The sequence below is a fragment of the Callospermophilus lateralis genome, unplaced genomic scaffold (genome assembly GCF_048772815.1).
Source record: "Callospermophilus lateralis isolate mCalLat2 unplaced genomic scaffold, mCalLat2.hap1 Scaffold_65, whole genome shotgun sequence".
In the NCBI taxonomy this organism is placed as follows: Eukaryota; Metazoa; Chordata; class Mammalia; order Rodentia; family Sciuridae; genus Callospermophilus; species Callospermophilus lateralis.
This window is the reverse complement of record NW_027514826.1, coordinates 4,321,769-4,335,690: the sequence shown is the minus strand read 5'-3', so window position 1 is coordinate 4,335,690 and position 13,922 is coordinate 4,321,769. Positions and strand designations below refer to the sequence as shown.

The 13,922-nt window shown below is 39.9% G+C and overlaps 1 pseudogene across 1 annotated transcript in view; it reads left to right on the top strand.

The window, feature by feature from the left end:
* LOC143389120 (arf-GAP with SH3 domain, ANK repeat and PH domain-containing protein 1-like) overlaps positions 1 to 13,922 on the top strand; it is a 66,936-nt pseudogene that overhangs the window by 1,208 nt on the left and 51,806 nt on the right. The window contains exons 2-5 of the transcript XR_013155155.1: positions 1,239 to 1,368; positions 2,825 to 2,910; positions 11,496 to 11,571; positions 12,925 to 13,011. The product of XR_013155155.1 is annotated as an arf-GAP with SH3 domain, ANK repeat and PH domain-containing protein 1-like (transcript). The remainder of the gene's footprint in view (positions 1 to 1,238; positions 1,369 to 2,824; positions 2,911 to 11,495; positions 11,572 to 12,924; positions 13,012 to 13,922) is intronic.

The following is a 13,922-nucleotide window of genomic DNA, read 5'->3' as shown; positions in this document are numbered from 1 at the left end:
AGCCATCCTGCCACCTTAGAATTGCTACATTCATTTCCCAGATAAAGAATGGGCTCCGTCGCTGTATATGTATATAGTATGTATATAGACGAGCATACTTATGGCTTTCTGTGGTGTCTGGTTCCCCACTCTGGTACCACTACAACTTAAAGAAGACTAGAGGGTGAAGTGAATTAATCTTTACATCCATGATTCTTCTGAAATTAGAAGCTCATTTTCAAATTTAAGTGGATTTTTGGACAGAGTTATGATCATTGGTGTGACCAGCAAAATGTCATCTGTCAGCCAAGTGCTGGCTTCATGTACTGTAGATTTAACATGACCTGCTTCTTTTTTCCCTGGTACCCCCTCCCCACCCTTCCCTCCTCACTGAAAGATTTTTCCATAGAATCCCAAATTATACATAAGGATTTTTCCCAATCCTTATTTTGTACAACCTAATGATAAGTGGCTAAATGATTAAAATATGCTGTTGGGATGTAAAAATAGCACAAGTTTAAAATAACTTTTGTCTAATTTTCATGCATGCCCACAAAGACTCATTATATACTTTAATTGTCTTGAAATAATTCTAAATCTCATAATCTATCAATAACTCGGAAAAGCCTCAGTTCTTCCAGCTTTCTGCTGCTATTTCCATCATGAAGTGCTTTACAAACCACAAGAAAAGGTAAAATATCTGAAATTCCCCCTGCCAGCCAAAATGTAAGAGAATTTTTATGGACCCATCACGTGTAAAGTTAAATTTAAAATATAAAGTTTCCTAGATGAAAACCCACACAAGGTGTCAGTGCTTTTTAAATTTAGATTTTTATCAAGGATTGATTCTGATGATTTAAAAGTTCTTGCCTCCTGATGTTTAGTCATTAAGAAATAATAGGGGCTCTCATTAAAGGGGAGACATCAGTGTGTTGGTGTTTTAAGAGTTTCTTTGGGGGAGGGGAGTGTGGCTGATAGCAGGGTGCTCTGTGGTAGGTGCTTGCCCAGCATGCATGAGGCCTCAGGATGAACCATTCTACCACTGAGTTATATCCTCAGCCCAAAAGGCTTCCTTTCTGAGCAGATAGTACCGAGAGTTCCAATATATTCTCTGCCCCACTCCACACACACAGCCACCCCTGTTATCGCCAACTCCCATCAGACTGGTACATTTGATAGAATTAATAAACCAGAAGGATTCACTCTTGGTTTTGTGCATGAATGTGTTTGGAAAAAAATTATATCTGCTTTTATTATAGTACAAAGATTGAAAAGGAAAAAAGAGAGCATGCAAAACAGCACGTGATGATCCGCACCGAGATAACAGGAGCCGAGATTGCCGAAGAAATGGAGAAGGAAAGGCGCCTGTTTCAGCTCCAAATGTGTGAGGTAGGAACGGACTTTTCCATCTCTGGCCTGGAGCTTGGTAACTAGCATCCTGCCAGTCAGCAGGCTGTTGGGGCGTTAAAGGAGGGTACTCTTTCCTAAGGATTCTAATTTCCGTTTTCCTCCAAGCCTTTTGGGATCCATCATTGCCCTGTTGTCTCATATTTTGAGCCTTGGTCCTATGGGTCTCTTTAAGCTAAAACAGGATTCTTTGGTGAGAATCTTAATGTTGCTTGTGAGTGAGTGATTGGGGGGATAAATTTTGGTGAGAGGTAACACTGATGACATTAAAAATTTAGAGCATGCTTTTCTTAACCATGAATTCATTTGGAATGAAGGAAAAACTGAAATGAAGGAGTCATTGAGGAAGTCTGAGTTTATGAAAAACATGCAGTCAAGAGCATGCTGCCTAAACTTAGAGCAGTGATTCTCCAACTGAGTCCCCACCAGACATTAGCTCCGCTTGACCTCAGCCTGTTCTAACCTGTTCTAATGCTGGCTGCTTCGGGGTAATAGAGATGCTTTTGCAGTTTTTGGAAAATATTTAAAATGGAAAAATTTCTCATTTCAAGTTTTTCTCTCCTGAATTTTCTTTTGTGTTTTCTTCCTTGTAAACATTTGACTCCTTAAATTTGTTTGATCATGAAATCTTTTCTATGATAAAACAAAGTGAGCAAGAAACAATGTCAATAGAAAAATCTTGGCTGGTAATGAAAATCAGAACCAGTGCTGTTTAGTTAACTACATGAGTTAATAACAGATTATTATTATTTTTATTTTTTTCATTTTTAAGTTACAAGAATTCTCTTTGATTCGTGTCTTTGGATTATAAGTTTTGGTATCTTATGGCATGTTTCTTTTCTCTCTCTTTTTTTTTAAGCAGGTGTCAGGGGTAATATTAGGGATTGAACACAGGGCCTCGCACATCCTGGGAAAGTACTCTAGCACTGAACAAGACTCCAGCTTTTTAAAATTTTTATTATTTATTTTGAGACAGGATCTCACTAAGTTTCCCAGTCTGGCCTTGAACTTGTGATCCTCCTGCCTCAACTTCCCAGGTAGCTAGGATTACAGGTGTGCGCCACTGCACCCAGTGTCACTTTTCTTGAAGGGACTCCTGTTTTCTGCACAGAGCTGTCTTTCAGGAGCACGTGAACTATAAGTCTGAAATGCATTGCACCGAGGGGGAATGCTCAGCTGTTCTAGAATGTTTTGCTGTGTTTTATTTCTGCTTGTCTAGTAAACTAATTGTGAAAATTTATAAAATGCTAATGCTCTAATCTGTTTTACACTCTCTGTGACTGTGCCAAATTCGCATTCCCCAAATCAAGCTCACCTTGTCTGAAGCCACTGAGGCTCTTTGACTTGTGTAGCCCAGTGTGGTGGTGTGCCACCTGAACCCATGATTTAAGAACCCTGCCTGAAATTAGCAACATAAAGTTCTGTTTTGTCTCCACAGTATCTCATTAAAGTCAACGAAATCAAGACCAGAAAGGGTGTAGATCTGCTGCAAAACCTTATAAAGTATTATCACGCACAGTGCAAGTAATTAGATCATTGCAGTCATAGCCTTAGCCCATAGCCTAGGGAAGGCCCCTTTGCTTCATTGGTTTTCTTGGCTTTTTTTCCTTTCATTTAGGGCTGTATATAACCATATAATGATATTCCACAGCTCAGTGGACAAGAAATGGTGTTGTGTTCTATCTTTAGAGTTTTATATAAATTAATAGCTCAAAATGGAACAACTGACTGGTCACTTGACATGCTGTCTTCCATTGACATGCTGACCTTGCAGGTCAGCCTTTGCAGCCTGTGTCAGAGACACACGAGTCCTGTCCCAATGGGGGCTTTTCGATGGCCCCTTTTCCTCCCGTACTTGCCATTTTACTGTCAGTGGGTCATTTACACCATGTATTCCCACCTGGATTTGTTTTGGGTGTTTTCTCATCATCTAAATAAGTGAAATTGAGTGCTTTGGGCATGAAGAATACTTTTCATTTGAACATGGATTTCTATGAAATGGTGTTATGTTCTGAGAGACATCCACTGTTGTATGCTGGCTCTACTTTTGTTTGTCTGCATTGTAGGGCTGCCTTTTTATTCTTCTCATGATTCTCTGGCAGCACATCTATTTACTTCCTCTTTACTTGTTGGGTTAACTTGCATGAGTTTTCAGGAAGAGTGTTATATGAAAATGTGCCAGTTACTATTAAAGTCTGGTATTAATTGGTAAAAATTATAGATAGGGCAAGGACCTTTCCAAAGTGGTCCAGATGGCTCTGATATAAATTTATGAGTAAAATAATGTCAAGGTCATTTGGACTAGGTTACAATGCCTACTCTCCAAAACATTAAATACATAATTCGCTTTGATCTCTTATTCCTTTTAATAGTAGCATTATCTAGACAGATATTTATATACAATTGAAACATTTAGGGAGGTCAGCATTAATCTTATGATAACAGCATAAGGCTCAAGTCATGTAGTAGATTAGATCAAGTTCTGACCCTGGGGCCGGGGACACGTGATCAGGTTCTTCACCAAACCTCAGTGTCCTCATCTGTTAAGTTGGGGTAAGGTTAAGTTTGTAGTACCACTCAGGGTTCTTTTGACGATGTGCAATATATTTGTTTTTGGGATGTCTCTCTTTTGGAAAAGTTTTTTAATGATCACATTGTTATTTACATAAATTTAACTTGATAACTTTTTTTCTCTTTTCAAAAAATTCTACCCTCGTATAAATGTGTATCAAAAATAAAAAGCATATATTTAAGTGGAAATAGCTTCCACATTTATAGGATAGTGTTTGACTTGACCGATGAAGGCTCGTACTAAAGACTAGGAACTTCCTTTTGACTTAGTAGTGGAGTAGGACAATTATGAAACTTGGAAGGATATTGTGGTGATCCCTGATTTTAGTTTTGGGTGGAATTTTTCATCTCTCATCAATTTTGATTTTATTAAGAAACATTGCTTTGAAACTTTTGCCAAAATAAGCGAATCTCTCGATCTTCTGAATTGCAACCTTTTGGTAGCAAATCTGATTTAACCTGATTTTAGAAATCTTTTTGATCTCAGATTTTCTAAGCCTGAATGAGAGTTTGAGCTTCACAAACATGAGTTTTCCAAATATAAGAGGCTTTGTAAAATACACGCATTATAGCCTTGTTAGCAAAGATGAGAAGAGCAACCCTAACTTGTATTAGCTAACGTGTCCTCCCTTTACTCTTTTATTCTTTGCTTCTCCCTGCTCAGAAATATTAATTAATCTCCTAACAAAGGCCAGCTACTTTGCTGGGTTCTGGGGAAGAAATTAAATAAGGGTTCTCTTCTTGGGACTTAATTGTCTGGTACAGGAATTAGGTCATGCACATCAGAAATAGCAGTGATTCCAAACAGTAAATGGTGACATAGACATAAAAGGAGACAAAAAGGAGACATTTTTGGCAAGGAAGGCTGAGAAGGTGGGTCACTGTACCCTGGAGGAGGTAGTGGTACTCACTATTGGACTAGGATGGCTGACTTTTTCTGGTGAGAAAGTCTCCCCCTAGGACAGAGAAGTATGAGCAGAAGAAGAACTCTGCACGTGAAGAACCTTGTGTGCAGTTCTAAGACCTCATGGTAGAACTGGGTTATACTGAAATTCAACTATAAGTTATCCCATGATTGGACCTAGAGTTCCATCATAGCAAGATGCCGGGGTGGGGGTTCTCTTTCAAGGAGCATTTTATTTTTTTCCTACTTTAGCCAGTCCCTCAGAACTCCTAATAGCCATGTTGTGAATCTATAAAGCATTCTCTACTCAGATTTTTATTTTAAAACTTTCTTCTTCTGAGCATTTATTCCAGTTCCCAAATCATTCTCAATACAGCATCAGCTGGTACTCAAGAGTGAATTTGCAAGACGATACCTCATGTGTCATGACACCGTAATGTGGATGCAGCTACAACAATGAAGAAATAAAGGGAGCAGGAAAGAGCTCTTGACTTTTTCTTACCTATTTCAGCTCACCCACTCTAATTACTCCTTACTTCCAACACGAGCATGGTTGGTAATGTGCTGCTCTCAAAACAAACACATCCTCTTGCTCATCTATTCCCTTTACCACCTGTGTTATCACTACAATCTGCACAGTCAAGAGCTTTTACAAACATTGCTCTATTATCCTTCATCTTACAAACAGTAATAAAACCTGACATTTGCCAAGAGCTTATTTTGTAGGCCAGGGTGTATAGCCTTTCCAGAATTCTTTACATGCATTTTCTCATTTCCTATTCAGAGCAATCAGAAAATATAGCTCAAAAAGGATAAAGAACTTGCTGGAAGTCTTGTTCATTCATTTAATAGATATCCAAAAATTGTGTCAAAATAGACATAGCAAGCACAGAAAACCAAAGAAAGAACTGGACTCCCAAATTTATAACTTTGGCTTATGAAAGGATGTTATCAAGAAAATGAGAAGACAGCTTAGAGAATTGGAGAAGATATTTGCAAACCACTATCTGATAAGGATCCAGTATACAGAATGTAGAAAGAATTCAAGAAGACAACTCAATTTTTTAAATGTGCAAAAATTATGAATAGCCATTTTTCTAAAAGAGATACACAGATACCTGGAGCAAGCCGGCTGCCCACTGCTGGGCTCCAGTGGTCCTGCCCATCACAAGCACTCAAAGGCATCTGGAGAGCAAGAGTCTGCTCTGAAGGAAGCCCTTGAGCCCATCCATGGGACAAGGGTAGGAGACACTCCCCACCAGGCCTGGAGGACCTGCTGCTCCCAGGGGGCAGAGCGAGGCCAAGGCAGCAGAAGGCTTGGAATTCTGCTTTGCCCATTTCTCTCACCAGACGCTATCCCTGCACACTCTGGTTCAGAACTCAGTGCCCCAGCTAGGAGGTGAGCAGGAGGCCCATAATAGGCTGGGGGCTGCCTCCTCAGGCAGTGTGTGACCTGCCTCTGCCTCTAGTCTTTGATGGGGCCTATGACTGGAGTGTGTGTGTCGTGGGCAGGAGGATGTGTTGGCCCAAAGATGGGTCAACACCTGGGAAACCATAAGGACTCGGCACTCTTCTAGAGAGCCCCAGCAGACATTTGGGGGTGCCAAAAGAATGTGACTTGTGATCTTACCATGGACACGTTATGGGGCTTGTTTGATCTTAGAATCTTGTGCCTGGAAAAATAGCCCAATGTGGTTCAGGAAACAGAGAAAGGGTGCCAGATCATCTTATGGCAAAGACCAGGGCCAAAGGCCCCAGGAGTGGGAGGAGACCAAGGAGGCAGCTTTCCTGAAGGACACCAGTGCTAACTGTTTGACCCATTTTCCCCTGTGCCATCCATGTTTTCCCACCAGCCTCTGTGGCCAGAGTTGCTGCTCCAGCTATCAGTATCGACTTCTTCCAGAGAAATAAAGTTAATTTCTTTTTTATGTTTAAAAAGAGAGAGAGAAAAACAGCCCAAAAGTACATGAAAAGATGCTTGACATCGTTGGTCATTAGGGAAATGCAGATCAAAATCACAGTGAGGGGCTGGGGCTATAGATCAGTGGCAGAGCACTTGCCTAGCATGTGTGAGGCACTGGGTTTGATCCTCTGCACCATAAATAAAAAATGAATAAATAAATAAGGAGGTTCATTCACAACTAACATAAATAATATATTTTAAAAACCACAGTGAGACACCACACCCACTAAAGCCCTGTAATTAAAGTAATAAACAAAAATATCAAGATATATATATATATATATATATTCATCAGCTGATGAATGGTTCAACAAATTTGGTGTCACCACACAAGGGAGTTGTATTCAGCCGTACAAAAGAATGAAGTACCAATGCATGCTACAACAGAGATGGATCTTTGAAACGTGCTTAAGACACACAAGACCACATATTGTATGATTCTGTGTAAAATGTCTAGAAAAGGTAGATCCATAGAGACAAACAGCAGATTTCATGGTTTCAAGGGCAGAGGAGAAGGGAGGAAGTTGTGGACACTGCTGTACGCAGGACATTGGAGGGTGATGGAAGTCCTGGAATTTGTGGCGATGGTTACGTAACATTGCACATATACTAAAAACTACTGAATAGGGCACTTTAAAACTGAAATTTATTATATGAATTTTATCTCGAGGGGAAAAATGAAATAAAAAAAACTATAAAACAAATCACCCTCACAAAACTTATAGCTAGAAAGTAATGGAACCAAATCTTGAACCCAGGTCTCCAGCTTCAGAGTACATGCTCCTAGACAGCATGCCAGAAAACCTTGATTTGGTAAGCCTGGGATTGGGCCTAGACATCCACGTTTTTAAGGCTTGATTTCCAGGAGTGGGTTCAGGAGTGCTACTTGGATCTGAATTGTTGAATTAGTGCTGTATGTTCAAGCTCATTGGTGCCAAAGATGTGCAGAGTATGTCTGGAAGGAAGTCACCCTGTTACCTGGAAGGCAGGGAATTAGTTCTTGACTCAGAGCCTGAGGCTGGGAGACCAGGCTTTCAGAAGGTGTGAGGGCTAGTCGCTTCATTGTTTAATTTGTTTGGTAGGTTGGAAAATAGGTGTTCTCAGCCTTTAGTCAAACAGCATCTCTTTCTAGGCCAACTCAAACAGAATCTGACCAGGAGGATCAGGGAGACACTCTTGTTTTGCTTGGTTTTCCTTCCCCATTGCTGTTTGGACACAATTAAGTAGGCTAAAAATGAAGGACATAGGGACTCTGGATGCTAAGGCTCTGATTTGTTTTCTGGAGATTGTTCTACCAGTGGACAGATATCCCTATTAGATGAACATGGCTTTGCACTTTGGGCTGTGGGTGTGTTATAGCCTGTCAGTGTAAATATGAGGTCCCTCTGCTCATCAGCTGGCAACTTAAATTTTCTTAGCATCCTGTATCATTAAAGTGTGGTGACATGTATCTCAAGCTGCTTGATTAAGTTGTGAAGCCAGTCTTGCCTTCTCTAAGGTCAGAAAACTAATGAGGCTCATTTTGGCCTGGGACTGTCACGTGTTGATCTACATGCCTGTGCCTGTTGTGATAAGCACATTATCTCCAGGGCTCTCCAGAACTCTCCCAGGCCAAGTGATCATCTCCTTTTCCTATATAAGGACTAGTGATGATTACCTATTGTGTTGAGTTGCAGTGAAATTTTGTTTTTTTTAAATTACTGACTTATTATAAAAGACACAAGTGACCAGGGTACATGAGAGGCACGTAGGGTGAGATCCAAAAGGGTCCTCAGTTTCTGTCCCCATGGAATTGGATATGCTGCTCTCCTACACTAACCCAGAAGTTCTCTGAATACATCTATTTAGGGAATTTTTTGGAAGCCCCAATAAGTGACATGCTTGATTAAATTATCGGCCACTGGTACTAAACTCAATCTCCAGCCCCACTCCCCTCCCCATAGGTGGGAGGAGAAGGAGGATTGAAGGTTCCTCTGCTCTAATCACATGGTTGGTTCTATAATAAAACTTTTAAAAAGAGATATTCCCTGCATGGTGCAAAATAGTGACAGACAGAGAAAATCTCAGTTCATGCCAGCTGCTGTTGTGATTGTTGTCATCATTCTCAATTTTCTGAAGATCTCATCATATTTCAGTAAATAAGGAAAGAGAACATGACTGAGACAAGTGCCAGACAGGTGATTTCCTTCCATTTGGAGGATTTGCACGTCAAATTCCATGATAGGTAATCAGAGCTCACACTTGTGCTTCACTTCGCAGTTGATAGAACACTTTTCATCTGTAGTAAGTAGCTTGTCTAGTGCTCCTCAAAGTTAATGTGCACTTGCGGAGGTAAGCATGCCGCTCTTCATGTAGAGCCACTACCCTGCCCCAGGACTCACATCTAGCAAGGTTTAGAGCTAGGACATCATGCTTCTGATTTCCCAAGCCCATGCATTTCCTTGGAACTGCAGCCAACTGCAGTGGAGAGGAAGAGGGGAAGAGAGAAGCTGCTGCCCTCTGAAATTTGACAGGTAGTGGCTCTTGTATTCTCAAGGAGAGAGAATCAAGCATGCAAAGAAAGGAATCACCAGAGGGACAGTGCTGTTGGCAGCATGTTGGCATTTGCTCTTTATGGCTTTACTCATGACTCTCTTGGTCATTTTGTTCTCTCTGCAACCCATCCTTCATTTTTGCTCCTGTTTCCAAAACTAGAAATTGGCGCTAAGATGACTTTTTCTAAGGAACTTGCTTCAACATGTCCTCCTAGACTAAACATCAATTATTTAATCTTTTTTGCTTCAGTAATATGCCATGTTTTAGGGGAAAGTTTTTAGAAAATGAAGCTGAAGGAGAAAAAACACACATTTTTCTCACTCAAAAGATGACTGAACTTAGGTATCCCTGGTATGCACATCAGTGGGATCACACTGTAGATATAGCACTTTCTTTGCATTAGGCTCAGATCTGTTTGCTTGTTCATAGAGCAGCACCATCCAGTGGAGCTTCCTGCAGTGATGGACATGTTCGTATTCCTCGCCATCAGCCATGGGTTGAGAAGGAACAAGCAACTGGAAATAGTGTGGCATGGCTGCAGGCCAACAATTTCTGTTGTTAATTTTGTTTTTTATTTTATTGCTTTTTGGTTTTTTTGGTGGTGCTTTTCTTTTGTTTTGCAATAGGGAAAACAAAACTCAGGGGTGCTTTATCCAACTGAGCTGCATTCCCAGTCCTTTAGGGTTTTGTTTTGAGACAAAATCTCACTAAGTTGCCGAGACAGGCCTCGGAGTCACAGTTCTCCTGCCTCAACCTCTCAAGTCTCTGGAATCACAGATGTGTGCCCCTGCACCTGGCTTGGAGCCTAAAGTTTTTAAGGGAAAATATTAGAAGTTAAAATCAGAAAAGTATTCAAGGGACATAACATAGAAGTTCTTTAATTCTGTATGAATAAGTGTCACTTGCATCCCTGTAGAATTTGGTGAAAACCTGAAAATGAGGACTTGAATATGTTTTCCAGTTAAATAGTTGACCAAAAAGGTGTCATTCCCTCTGTCCCTTTTGCTGGAAGACTTTATAAAATAGTGTTTCTCTTAATTTGGTAAAATTTTCCACCAAAAGATTTCAGCCTTAAAAAATGCTGGCACTTGTAGAACTTGAGAAACCACTGTGAAGGCCAGTTCTGATAGGTCGTCTTATTGGCAATGAACGTAGAGAAGAAGTGTAAAATGTACCCTAAAATATTTTGCTGTTGCTTCATTTGTAGGCACTTGTGGAGTATCTGCATTGTGTAGGGCTGGCTGTGATATGGAGATAAGATAGTCTGTAGGGAGACAGAAAAACAGATACAGTCCACGGAGAAATAATGGACAGCAGGGGCATGATCAGAGAAGCTTCCAGTAGAGCAGTGGAATTCGTAAATACCAGTGTCCTGCAGCTTATTGTACTAAGCTGATGTTCCACACTGGGCCCCTGAGGGGAGTGTGCTCTGCCTGCAGTAGGAAGTCTCCCTCTGGTAGTTGACAGGCAAGGGTGCCGAATCAGGGGGGCCTGAGTCTCAGTCGTCTGTCTCTTTGTGAACAACCTGAGCAAGTCCTGTGCTCTCTCTCCTCCATGTACGCTTCTTAACAACAGGGATGAGATTGAAGTGCTTCATTCATTCTGCTGGTGTTAGCTCTTGTTAGGATTCAGGCCTTTCTACCTATGTGCTGACATTCTGTTTTCCAGGTCCATTATACTGTTGCTTTGAAGTCCTCTGTTTTAAGCATGTGTTGGAATACAGATCCCTCTGGGGGACTGAAAGAACTCTGACCTCCCTCCTGCCTGTCCCTCTAGTCCAGTCACATCTCTGTTCGTGGTGGCCACTTTGACTTCATGGATGCCAGTAGTGAAGATGTTTTTCTTTCTTGTATTTAAATGTGGCTCAACCAGGAGGAATTGTTCTACATGTAGATGGGTGGACACATTATGAAATCATCACGTGAGGACTGCAACAGTAATTTGCAGTGACTATGATATCAAATGTGAAATACTAGCCATAATTTGTTGGTGGTGTGCATCTTTACAAAATACTGAAATTTGTTTTATACTTGTTTTGTGAAGGTAAATAAAAGGGTCTGAGTTTTCAGATTTTTCAAGTAATTATAGTTCTTTTTTTTTACATTGCTGATAAACTGCCAATGTTTTGTATTATAGTTTCTTCCAAGATGGCTTGAAAACAGCTGATAAATTGAAACAGTACATTGAAAAACTGGCTGCTGATTTATATAATGTAAGTTCTCCCTGCAATACATGCATTTCAACTGGTGGCAAACATCAGTAAATTTGAAATCTGTTCGAGAATGGTATCAAAAGCATAAGTGATCCTTCTGTTTAGCTCAGAGCAATTACCACTGGTCAGATACTCCTCCTATGCATCTTTGGGATGCATAGGAGGAGCAGGAAGGGGAGTATATAACCTTTGGTTCTAGATGGTTCTCTGTTCAGGACTACGTAGCTTCAAATTTCAATGCTGGTTCGTCAGGAACAATTTTTGGCCATGGAAGGGATATAAATTACATAACTGAATAAGCAGAGTCATGGATTTATTTTGCTTTTTTTTTCCTTCAAAATATCAGTGTTTCACTTTTTTAAACCAAAAGGAAAACTTTTCTGGGGAAAAAAGCTAAATATAAACATATAAATGGCAAATTCATTACAAGCTCTTTGTAAGCAGTATTAAAAGAATGTATTTTCCGAATCTGAGGAAATATCTTCAGATAAGATTTTGGCATTGTAAATAATGCCTTAAATAGGTTGAACATCCCTCATCCAGACATCCAGAATCCAAAATCTGAAACTTTTGGGGTATTGACTGACATGACCCTGTGACAGGTCACAGTCAAAATGTAGGTGTGCTAAAAATACTGTAGAAAATTACCTTCAGCCTATGTTTATAAGGTATATGTGAAATAAAAGTGAATTTCATGTTTAGATTTGTGTCCCATCTTCAAGGTATCTCATTATATTGTGCATATATTCCAAAATTCTAAAAACAAACAAAAAAACACTCTGGTCTTATATAAGGAATTTTCTACCTATGTTTTTAATATAACTTTGAAAGCACATAGTATTTATTTTGTAATTTTCTTTTAATAGTTTATGTGGTTCAGATTACAGTTAAATTCCAAGTGAGTTTTTAAAAAGCAGGAGTCTCTTGTCCTCACATGGTATGGCGTGAACCTTCGTTGTGCACTGGCCCATGGGATTCCTGGCTGTCCGTGTGCTTCTCTTCCGGCCCATCTAATCCCAACGTGGTATTCCTACCTCCATGCTTTGAAAAGCTAGAAGCAATGATCTCAGTATTATATCAGTTTACTTTCCTGCTTCAGGGTTTTGCCTCGCCTGGGTGTATTATTTAATAAGACAGCATGGTGCATTGTTCATGAATTCCAGAACTCACTGGTACTGCCTTAGGATGAGAAGACCATGCCTCTCATATCAAAAATAAGACTTTAGGAAGGACTAAAAAGAAAATCTACTGTGTCATTGAATTGTTTGATGAGTGCTATATTTGGATAAAATAAAACTCTGCTCATAAAAGTATAAATGATAAGTAACAGAAGGTGATTTTTTTCTTTCATAGATATAACAGACCCAGGATGAAGAAAAGAAACAGCTCACTGCACTTCGAGATTTAATAAAATCCTCTCTTCAGCTTGATCAGAAAGAAGTAGGTGGTTTATATGTTCCCAGCAGGGCTAACTGTGTAAATGAGGCTGCTTATGCTACCGATACCCTTTCTGTTTCTTGCTCTGCAAAACAGGCACATTTATGGCTTCCTTCCAGGGTGGTTGTGGGGACAAAGAGATGTGAGGGACCAGTGTGCACCTACAGTGATCCCCAGTGTAGAAACTCTAATTTTCTTTCCATTATTAAAAAAGATACCCTGATCTATAATTCTGTGACTCTATAGAGTTCTAATTCTGCCCTTGAAGGAAAGGCAGTACACCCCATGTTGCTAAACCTTATATCCAGCCAAAGGGGCATGTCTCATTTTGCCAGGGAAATAAGGAAATATTGTGAGGCAGAATCCTACAGAAGCTTTGCTCCATAAATAGAAAAATTTGGGTAAAATGTTCCTTGGATATTGAAACAAAGTGCATGGTAAATGTTAGATGACTGCAGTAACCTTAATTATAAAGGTCATTTGTTCAACCATTCAGTTAATACCTACTGTGGGCCAAGCACTGTTTGAGGTATTAAGCTGCAGTCCCTTCCATCAAGGAACTCATTATCTAAATCAGTATCAGTGCTATTCAGGATTTATTGGGAGATAGGTTGCAGCCAGAGAGAAACTCAGAGGTAGGAGACTCCAAACAGTTTGAGGCAGGGTAGGTGGAAGAATAAGCAGTGGGTTTCTGAGATAAAAACTCAGTTCTGATTATGAAGGACCTTGAATGTTGGGTTTCATAATAAGGGAAAATTGAAAAATAAGTACCATTTGTTACATGGAAGAAAGTCAAATGTGCCTGTTTATGTTATGAGATTATTATGGATTGAATTTAAGTATTCAAATGCAATATTAATAGTCATTTTTTTAAATTGTCAATTTCTCATGCTATCTCACAACAGTAGCATTCT